This window comes from Haemorhous mexicanus, chromosome 8 (assembly GCF_027477595.1).
Source record: "Haemorhous mexicanus isolate bHaeMex1 chromosome 8, bHaeMex1.pri, whole genome shotgun sequence".
In the NCBI taxonomy this organism is placed as follows: Eukaryota; Metazoa; Chordata; class Aves; order Passeriformes; family Fringillidae; genus Haemorhous; species Haemorhous mexicanus.
Window position 1 is genome coordinate 29,449,942 of NC_082348.1, and position 11,771 is coordinate 29,461,712.

Genomic DNA, 11,771 nt, shown 5'->3' on the forward strand with positions numbered 1-11,771 from the left:
CAGAAAAGAAACTGCTTATTTTACTTCTCTAAATCATTTTTGCTCATCCCAATTGTGACAGTGCTCACAGGGGTCTTAGGGTGAGGGAAGAGATGAGAATCTTGACTCCATGTTTCAGAAGGCTTGATTTATTATTTTATGATATATATTATATTAAAACTGTCCTAAAAGAATAGAAGAAAGGATTTCAGCAGAAGGCTGGCTAAGAACAGAAAAGAAATGAATAACAAAGGTTTGTCTCTGACTGAGACAGTCTGGACAGCTGGGCTGGGATTGGCCATTAATGAGAAACAACCAGGTGAGACCAATCCCAGACCCACCTGGTGCATTCCACAGCAGCAGAGAATCATTGTTTACCTTTTGTTCTTGAAGCCTCTCAGCTTCTCAAGAGGAAAAATCCCAAGGAAGGGATATTTCATAAAACATGTCGGTGACACCCAATTTTATTGTGAGACATATTTGGGCTTGGTAGGTCTCTTTCTAAAAGTACTCCCAACTTAGAAACTCCACTTTGGACCTGAAATGTATTTTGTTAAATATTTTGTTGATCCTGTCATTTCACTAGCTGTCAACCAGCTATTTCCCCCCACCCCAAAAAAGAAAAAAATTCCTGAAAGTCTTTCATGCAGTTGGACTGGTGAGGGTATTAATGCATTTCAGAAGAAATGTGGTGGTGTTCATAAAGCTGTATCTTACAGTGTACTTAAACCAGTTCCTCTTCTGTCTGCAGGCAATAGGAAGGCAGATATGGAATGGGAACTTTTCAATTGGTCTAAATATTTTAAAGTGGAAGATAATGTACTTGTGAGATTCCCAAGAACTTTGGGGTTTTGATTAGCTAGAAATACATCAGAAATTGGGTCTCTGAACTTGGATGCTTCTGTTCTCCATGATCAACTGGGAAATGTGGGGAGACTGCAGAGGGTTTTTCACTTTGGTGAGGATGTGTGGGAGATTTCTGAAGACATCTTTGTAATTTCTTTGGCAAGGAAAGGTCCAAGTTACATTAGGGGAGCATTTTGGAGCCTATTTAGGGCCTTTGAAAATTAAGAGACATTATTTGCAAATGATCCCACTCTGCCATAATGCAACACTTTTCTCTTAGATGGTGCTTTTTATTCAACTTTTGTCTCCTTTCCAGAAAAAATAAAGCTCCTGTGCACTTCAAACTGTAAACTCCCCCACAATGTGTAACTGTGTGTCCTTTGTCATGCAGGAGCTCTTTATCCATTGTTTGGTCTGATAATCTGGTTTATGATAATGAGGTGTTTATTTATCAGTGTCCAATACTCTGTGGTCAGACAAGTTGGACAACAGCTTCTCTCCATGGACATCATGTGGGTGCAGCCTGCAGAACTCTGTTTGGGCAAGTCAATAATAACCTGATACTGGGAGGGACTGAGAGCCCTCAGGTGTGGGTGTGGTGCCTTTCAGAGGATCAGACCCAGGAGCAGGAAATTATCTTTGCAGCTCTTTCATAAAATAGAGCTGTATTTCTTTAATGTTTCAAGATTCTGCCAGGAATTGTACTATATATTCGTGGTCTTTAGATTAAAAAATCTGGTTTCTATTAGTGAGTATATGAACTTCAGCCTCATTGAACAGAATATATTGGTGGGAAGGGGATTGCAGAATATACAGTAAATGTATGCCTGTAGGACTGTGAAGAGTGAATTGTTAAAAGGCTCCAACATGTAGTGGATGCATAAATACTTTACAAAAGCCTGAGATGCAAAGTTAATGCTGACAGTGTATAGTGCAGGAAGGTAATAGTACCTTTATTGTAGACATCTGCAGCTGAAGGATCCTCCTGGGATCACCATTTGCTTGCCCAGGGAATTTGTTGGTGGGTTGGATGTCAGCGTCCACAAGTTTTATGGGGTGGAACAGAAGGGTGTTTCCTGATCTGAGTTTTATAGACAAAGTCTTTGGTTAGTGATGTAGTATTTGATATTTGATTGGACAGGGTAGGGAAGCATTCTGTCAGGTCATGGCTGGAGACTGGATTTCTCCATGTGTGCTGAGTACTCTGGTGCAGAATACCCCTGGCATTGCATAAAGTGTTAAATGTTAGCTTAAAATCATCTGTACTACTCTCAGATTTCAGGAAATATTCTTAAACAGTTGTTAAATTGCAGAAAAATTCCAATAGTGTGGCATTCCATATCAAATATCAATGAAAGCAGCATCATTAATGACACACTAATGAATACCACATGAATTAATAATTATCGGCTACTTTTTGAAGTCTCCCTGGCTTCCAGCTGTCTCTTAAATCACTTCAAATAATTAATTGCCTAATGCTTTTCACCTTTGACAGACAGAAATAAATTGCAGGTTAAAAATACCTGTGTTGGCAGTGGGCAGAGCAAAGTGGAATGGCTGTTTGCTGCTAATCGAGAGGGACGGTGCATTTTGCCCTGCTGAGCCTGCCTTGCCCAGGTGGTGGACTAAAGGAGGCTGATATTGCTCATTTCAGTCAAAAATTAATTCAGGGCCACAGAGGTTTTGCAGTTGTTTCTCCTCCCCAGAGCTGAATCGGTACCTCTGAAATGTCCAGTCCTTTCTTTGTAGTACTGCTGCAGGACAATCAGTGGCCATGACTTTCCCCTTTAGCTTGTTTTGTCAGTAGGTGACAGGGTGTCAGGAGTCTTTTTAGGGTCATTTCTCTGTTGAGAACTGCCCTGACATCACCTCAGTCAATAAGGGGCCAAGCAATTGCAAGAAATTCCAGTCCCATCAACCTGGGACAAATATGAATGACAGCCACATGCAAATGCAAACACCTGAATATAATATTGTTTTTTCTGGAAGCTGTCTGGCCCTGAGGATTTTAATATTTTTATTGTTTTTATTTATAGATACTAAGGAACTCAGTTGCTTGGAGACCTGCATCTTTCTACCTGTGCTCAAAGCAGGTAAGGTCAATTATTCAAATAAAGTTGTAGTGACCAGAGGATGAATGGTAAGCACCTTAATTTTTTATCAGTTTGAAAATGGGGAAGTCAGTCACTATTCTTTCTTCTCAAATTACTTAAAGTTGCAAAATGTGCAGTCTTAGCATTTCATACTTAAAAAAGTATTGGAAAATGCCTGAGATATGTTGTGGCAGGAATTCTTTCCTGTTGTGTGTTCTTCTTTATTTCACAAGTGACAAACACATTACAGTGCTGGATGCAAGACTATGGCATTTGTAAATGTTTGAGCTGCTGATATCACTATATATTGTACTGCCTGGGTACTGTATAAACTTAATTTATTATTTTCTAGTAATTTTTAAAAAACCTGTATTTTATGGTTTTATGATAGAGAAAACAAGAGAGAAAAGCCATGGATGCTCTGTGATTCAAAGGAAAGGAAAGCCCAACTGCCTGGTTTTTTCAGCCTCTGATAAGTGCAGCTCACAGCATTCAACTGCTAATGCAGAATTTAATCCTAGTTCTGCATTTTCCCTTTCTCAACCTGTTAAATGTGATACAGAATGGCAACTCCTACTTTATTTGAAATGCATTTTAAATGCACATTTTCAAGTGCTAAAGTTACTGGAGGAGTTCTTTGCATAAAATGCCATTACCCTATGTACATGAAAAAAATGGAGGGCAACAGGAATTTGTTGTGATAGAGAGTGTAAGGTGGTAGACTTTCAGACATTTAAAATGCTGGGAAAGATATTACAGTTTTTAAAAAATAAAGTTTTCTTCTGCATACTTTTGTGCCACTAATCATCATAAATTCCTTGCAGAAAATTCCTCAGGCAAAATTGTTCCTCCCAATTTATATATAATTCTGGCAGACAGAAGGAGCTGCAGGGGCCAGTTGCCAGCCTGGAGGGCCTGTGCTCTCCTGAGGCCAGGCCCCTGGCAGGAGCAGCTCCAGCTCAGCCCTGCCAGGCTGCCCCTGCCTGGGGGATTTGGGAGAGTGTGTGAGCCCAGTTTTTTGGGGGGGAGACAAACAAGGTCAGGAGTTAATGGCAGAGAAACCACAGGTGAGGAAAGGCAATGGTGGAAGAGCAAAGGGGCTGTGACACAGGTGACAGGGGATGGAACTGCCCCCTCCAAGTGCCACGGTGCCAGGTGAGGTGCTGGCACAGGGACCCCGAGTAGGAAGCAGAGCCCCCAGGAAATCCTGCAGAGAGTGATGGTGAGGAAAGATTTGACAGGGAGGGAAAGTGACAGAGAAGGAAGATGTGCTCTAGTAAAAGCTGATGAAACAGAAACAGGGGAAAAAAATGCAAGGGGGGAGGGGTGGAAGGGGGGGCAAGCAAACTAAAAGCAAAGCAATAACAGCATAAGGCATAAACTCAGAATTTTTTAGCACTGGTATTACAAAATAAAAAAATCTACTGGGAAAGGAGGGCAAGCACTGGGTTGAGACAAGAGGCAAGATTTCTCTATGCCTGAAAGCATATTGTTGAGATGAATTTTCTTTATGCATCCATACCCTTTACCTAAGTGCAGTAAGAATAGTTTGAGTCTTGTTGGCTATGAAATGTATTTATGATTTTCTGCTGCCAAATAAATATTCAATTTTGTTCAAAAATTGTTTTCTTTATTTACCCAGGGCAGGTACTTATAGTGCTAAAGCTAAATGTCACTCTGATCTGCTAGAAGTATTTTGTTCTGGGTAATAGCCCAGTGCCTTTAAAATTCACTGTGTTATGCTTTATTTAAAAATAACGGGCAATATAGCTGTATTTCACTGTGAATAAGTATATTAATTAGGAGACAAATCACACTAGATATTGTTTGCTGCTCAATTTGCTTTGAAATTCAATGAATAATAATTTTCTTTAAAACAGGAGACATTTTTAATGCATCCAACAATGATGAAGTAGACTAATTACAGGTAATATATTTTTACTGAAATCTGAATGACTACACTCATCACTGGGTCCCAGAAGCATGCTATAATCATTTGAATTATACAATATAATATATAACAATTAATTACAGATTTGTTCCATTCCTATTAAAGAAAATCAAGTTAGCCAGAATTTCATCCCCCCCAATTTTCCTGAAGTGTCAGAGGTGAAGCTTCTCTTGACCTAAATGCAACCTGGGTTCATTCTTCATTTTATGACAGGAATAGTTTTTTACTCTAAAACTTCTGCAAAACAGAATATACAGGGCTAGAAACTCCACACTACTGTAAAAGGCAGCTGCCAGCTCTGACCCTGGTGTGAGATTTCACTTCTTGATAGCTTGGGTGTCACCTGCAGACACAAAGACACCATGATGCTCCACACCCATCACCAGGAAAAAAATAATCCGAGGCTGTTGTTATAAGTTTCAAATTTTCTTTGTGTAAACCTCAATGTTCACTTAAACTTTAGCTGTTTAAGCACTTATACCTGCCACTAAATTCCTTTGCTGGAATATTAATGGAAAGGGAGCACAAGGGGTAAAATCAGTCTAAATTAATTTCAAAATTCAAATAAAGGCTCATGCTTAGGTTGTTTTTCTCCAGGACTCAGTATTTCTAATTAGGATGCAATATGACATGTCCTGTTTTCAGATTTCATACGCTGCATATTTCAAGTAGGAAACCTAGACTCTCAAGATGATGACTGGCAACTCGAGAAAAAGAAAAACATAAACAACTTGGAGGGAAAAAAATGAATATAATACAACTACTCTTGAAAATATTCCAAGGATAAGGCAGTTCAGAAATATGTTCAAAATATGGAGTGTGAGCATTAGGTTTCCATAATACAGATGGAATCAATGCGTGCAGAATATTGATTACAGATTAAGCTCACCTTATCAATAAAGACCAACTTCTGCAATCATCTTCTGAGGGATCCATCATGCAATTCTATCAATCCTGAAAAAAATCTTTCCATTGTTAGGAAGGTTGCCTTTTTCACTAACAGAGCCTGAAAACAGTTTCTCATCAACTGAGTTCCTTAAAAGAGAAACAGCTGCTATGTGTTTTGCCACTTCTTCATCTATAACAATATTCCTTGGTTTAGAAATTAATGTCAGATTCTTAAGCACTATTAAAGAAAAAAAAGAAAATTATAAATACTGAAAATTTAAATAATGTTTTATAGATGCTAAAATTTAAAGGGCATAATGAACTCTGTAAGGGAATATATTATCTATCAAAACAAAAATACTTTTAAGGAGACCAAAACAAGTATCTTTCTATTAAGACTATGAGGTACACATTCCAAAATACATATCTGTAATTGGAATAAAAATAGTGAAACTAATGTGATATTCACACCTTATTCTGTTCCAACAATTAGCTGTTGATCTAACACACATTAAAAAAAATAATATTTCCATTTGGCAACAAATGGCTTCCAGTAGAAGGAGCATCAAACAAAGGCTTAGTGGTTATTTAAAAAGAGCCTTGAACTATTTTGGTCTTAGATGGGGCATAAGAGTTAGAGCAAAGGGCAGGTGTTCCAGGTGGATGGAAGAGGTAGGCATGGCACAAAATGGCACAGAGCAAGGAAGGATCACACACTCCCTGTCTCAGCTGTGGCCACTTAGAGGTTTCCTGTGAAGGTGTTGTACAGATGTCCAGGAATGAGCTGTGCTGGGTTGTACCTGAAGGCTGGATTCAGCTCAAAAGCTCATTTGACACATAATCGAAACCCCCAGGTGGAAAACCTGAACAAATAAAAACCCTCCATCTTTTCCCTTAGACATGAAACAACAGATCAACTTTCTTGAAACTAAGGCTGTGTCTCAAAGAGGCATGAAAATTGTATCACTCAAATAACATGGGCACTGCAATTACAGCCCTACAAGTGATAGCCTTTACTCCTGTAATCTGCAAGTATAGGAATTGCTTGTGTTTGATTTTTACCAAATCCAACAGCACCATAGGGCTTGATCATTAACACTTAATTTAAGGAGGCATCATGAGCTTCAGTAATGGTAAGTGTGTTATCAAGGGTAACTGCTCATTTCATTAGCTTGTTTTCAAACTTGTACAATTCTTATTCAATAGGATACTGCCTTTGTCAGGCTAGTTTAATGATAGCTTAATAAATTAAAAGAGGCATTTCATTCTTTTCCCTGGAGAGAAAGGAAAAACAAAAGGATGGAAAACAATTAAGAATGGAGAAATAAATAACAAGCTGCAATTAGTTGTGCAATAGTGAAGTATTGCAGAGATTTCACTTAGCACTAGAAGGATCAGTTCTTGAAAAATGTCCTGGAGAAGAAGATCCTTTAAGAAAGCAAACATGCATTATTGAGCTGCATGGAATAGGAAATCACAAGAGAGTTCTCTCTGCCATTCAGTTTAAAAGAACTTTGAGTCCTGATTTGCTCGTATCTCAGTGGCAACTAAGTTTTACTTATTATCAGAAAGAGTTTCTACTAAGTCCAGAACTCTTTCTAGAAACCTTTCTCTGTTTGAGAATCCCTCTCCTTTTCAGACTTCCCGGGCTTTAAAAAGATATTCAACTTTAAATCTCATCTGGTAATGGAATATGCTATTAACATGACAAAAGCAAACTTCATTTGTTATAAAATCATGCTTCACTGCAATTATTTAGAAATGCAATATGCCTATAAATGCATTTAAATTACCGTAAGCAAAACAGCACTTTATGAGGAGTTGGGTAGTGTTGGGTTTAGGGTGATTTTTCTTTTTAATGGACTGTACCACCCACTAAAAGATTTCTGGTTTCTTGGATGATTCATTAATGCTTCCTTCATTTTCCAATTTCTATGGGACCATCTGGCCCATCTTTGTAGAAAGGCTGTAAATATATTTTACAGTCTTTCTCAATTTAAAAGTAGTTGCCCAGCTGCTTCACAGAAACTGTCAGCAATTGGTAAACTCCTCAGAATTGCCAGCCTTCATTGGTAATCCAATCAGGATGTAGTTTAAAATACTGCAAATCAGATTATGCTCCATTGGACAGGAATTGGAGTGACATGATGTGCTGGGTTATCTTATTTTGCATCTGTGATTGCCTTTAATCCAGGAGATGCATCCACTTTCTTTTGAGGGGAAGGCACTTAGGCTGGAGCTGTCTGTCCCTATGCATGGATGTGGTCCTGTGTGTTCCCACAAAAAGATCTGCTCGGGTTTTGTCATTCTCCTTGAGCTGAAGTCACAGTCAGTCACTGGTAGCATGAGTTGTGTGCAGCATTGGCTGTGCTTCTGAGCTCCTGTGTTATGTGATTGAGGTTAACTAGAACTGGACATTTGTGTTTCCTGATTTCTGTGAATTTTAGTTTGGTCCTGTTCTCTCTCACTATTATCTTCTGGGCTATAAAATCCACATTTCTTTAACAGCTGGCAGTGCTTGCTGGTAATAAGGTAAGAATGTGGAGGTAAGACAATGAGGCTGGCACTGGGCTGCATGAATCAGTTATTTCAGTACATCATTGCTGTCATTGAGAGAGCCTCTGGTACAATATGCAGGTGGGAATATTTATCAGAACAGTCTAATTAATATAAATTTCCACACATGGAGAATCTTGTGTTGCAGACCAAACTGCACAAGGACTTGGATGGATACAGAATTCCATATTTATTTATAAGGCACCTGTACAAATATGTGCATGGAAAAACTGCCACTTTGCACTGTAAAGTACATTTTGGACTATACCTTCTGTAGTATTAGATTTTCTGATGGGATAACTAAAGTAGGTCAGTGAGGGAGTAAAGTTTACCTCATTTAGCCAGCTGATGTTTCCTAGGACATTTCACTATGTTACATTCAAAAGTCATTCTGAACTTTGTGCTTTAGATACACATTCTGAGTTACTAATTGCTATATAAAAGAAAACAGGGCACCCACTACCTGCTGCTCAGCTCTAGAAATTTTATCACTTGTTAAAGGCTGAAAAGTCTGTTCATTGTTATCAGTTGGATGCAGAGTTACATGATAGAGCTTTTATCAATCGTGCTTTATATGCCTCTAATTAGATGAGCCTTCAGGGACAGCCTTGAAAATATGAAGAGGACATGAAAACTTTATGTAAGAAATTCTGTGAGACATTCATATACTACTTCCAGTTGAACAGAAGGTTTCCAAGGTGTGAGATATAAAGGGACATACTGGCAGAATAATGTAATGTCAGAGAAGTTTGTCTAGTCATTATTACCAAGAGAAATTTAGAAATAGGTAATAGTGTGGAGATAAATTCTGACAGGTCTATCCAGAGTAGATAAAAGAAGATAAATTTCTAGACAATCATGTCTTTGGGATCTATTTAGTTAACAGTACAGTGGGAGAACATTTAGGTGAATGGAGTAGAAGAGACAGAAATTCTATTGGGGATCGAAATCCTTAAAAGCAAGCTTCACTTGTTTTCTTAAATATGTAGTCAAATAGTAATAAAAAAATACTAAAACTATGGGTCTTAGTGCTGTGCAAAGTTTAAAGTTAATGAGTAGCTTCTACTCTTTGAAAATACTGTGATGATATACCTACTCTTTGACACACAAGAAAATAATCTTACAGGTCGTTGTGTACTGCATTCATGTCCTCCAAGCAATATTTTTGGTTAGCTTTAGGGAGGAAATTAGGGAGTGCTAGAAGTGACAAGCATCCATTTTCACATGTTTGATAGGGGTAATTTTTGTTAATTAAATCCATTGTTTATGGAGTCATTGGCACTCAGCAGAAAGTTTCAAGATAACTACTTTTTTCCAAAGGCAGTTGCGTGGAATTACTTGAGTGTGCATGGTTACTTTATTAAATTCAGAGAGCTCTGCTGACTCTGATTTTCATGTATCTTTTCATTTTTGTCTACTGTCAATGTGATCTGTGAAGAGTTTGGCTTTTCAACTAAATCCCCCAGTTCAGTTCATTCCAGGCATAGTTTGAAGACTCATCCTAGTGGATAATTGCACATTTCATGGCATTTTTATGAGCCTTTGCTTCATAGCTTGTGGATGTCTGTATTTCCTAAGCTTTATAGCCCATGAAATAAAGGGGTTGTGTTGCAGTACACTCAACAGCTTATACAGAGAACCTGAATGCTAATTTTTAGGAACCAAGAATTTAGACAAGTGACATCATTTTCCTCTTGTGGTGGGGAGCCAGGAATGACTCTACTTTCAGCAACTGAATGAAGCTAGTCTAGTAAAAAGCCTTTGCAAATTCTGTTTGTTCCTAAATACAGTATGGTTCCCAGTGGAATTTCCCCTGATCTCCAAGTAGTTAGGAAGGAATTCTGTATATCTTTTTTTGTTGGCTGTGAGACTGCCAGGCACAGGCTATTCAAGCAAAATAAACAGTAATGTACAACACTTTTTCCACAACTGAAAAACTAATATGTGAAGTAGTGATTGTATCAATACACACTCAGCTATCAGAAAAGTAAGCAAAAGGGAAATGAAAAATGGTACATGAAGGGAAGAATGAGAAAAGGAGAAAAATGTGATCCAGCTGCCATCTCCAAAAAAAAAAAAATCATCCAAAGGAGCAGCTCCTGTCAATGTGCAAGTGTGAGAAAACAACTCCCATGTTCATGTGAAGACTGCTATCATTCTGTCCTTGCTGTGTTAAAATATTAGGCTTACTTTTGTTTAACTATTCAGTAAAGAGCAGTTATGAAATTTCTTTCCTACTGGATTTGGTGATTGATCCTTTATTCAGATCTTCATAAAATATCCACCAAGATCTACCAGTGATTTGGCTCTTTTGACTGGTAATACTGATGATTTTATTAAAATTAGGGCAAAAGGGAATTGAATACTTATATCCAGAAATCTGTACTTTAAGCCCCTCATTTTATATGCTGTTAAATGATACTGCTATGGATAAACAATGGATGCATTAGGTACACAGGATGGATTCCATAGCTGTGGCTTAGACTTCCTCTGTGATTTTACTGCCATAAAAGATTGCACAGCATAACAGGGTAATTCACAGAGACTTTGTAATTTCTTTCATTTTTCTATCTTTGTCTATTCCTCGTGTCTCTTCTCTGTTTTTCTCCTTTACACTATCAGTAAAAAACCGAAATAAAAAGATCAATGTTGTGATAACTTGCGTTTCCACATTTCAGCTGCCAACATATTTTACTCTTGGATAAGACATTATTTAGCCTTAAAAGTTCTCTATACTATTTAGGAGCAAAATAAATGGGAGGAAAAGAGACATACACATATTTACATATATTTATAGATTTATATGCAATTTATATTGCAGTTAATTTTCAGCAAGGATTTTATGGTTATATAAAAATCCAAGGACTTTTATTTGACAAAAATAAAGAAAGGGAAAGCTGATAAAATATGGAAAATAGAATTCTCTAAAATAATTCTGGAGGAAGATATGAGCTCTCTATCTTGACCATTACTTTGGTTGGTGTTTTCACCCCCTTTGATTATGGGTCATTTACCAAGGGGTTCTAATCTCAGGTCATTCCCAGTGATTAAAAAAATGTATCAAAGAAAATAAAAGGGACCTGTGCAGTATTAGTTACAACTCCAATGGTCTCAGGACCATTTTTGAGAAATAAAAGCAGGTCTCCAGTGACTGCAAGTGTCAGTGGACACAACAGTGACTTTGATCCTTATGTATCAACAGGAAAAACAAAGTAGCTTTAGAATTTTGGATGTGGGCTTATAATTTTGACTGAAATAATAAATTAAAACCAGGATCATCATGGTTTTTCTCCAACCTAGCCCTTGATTTGCTTCTGAATGGTGTGCTCTGTATTTACAAATAGCATTTATGAGCCTCCCATACAGATCTAATATTTTCATTCTGGTCTGTATTTTTTAAACAAAAATACATTAGAATTGAATACAGAAAATATACAGGAAAAACATATAAGTAAACA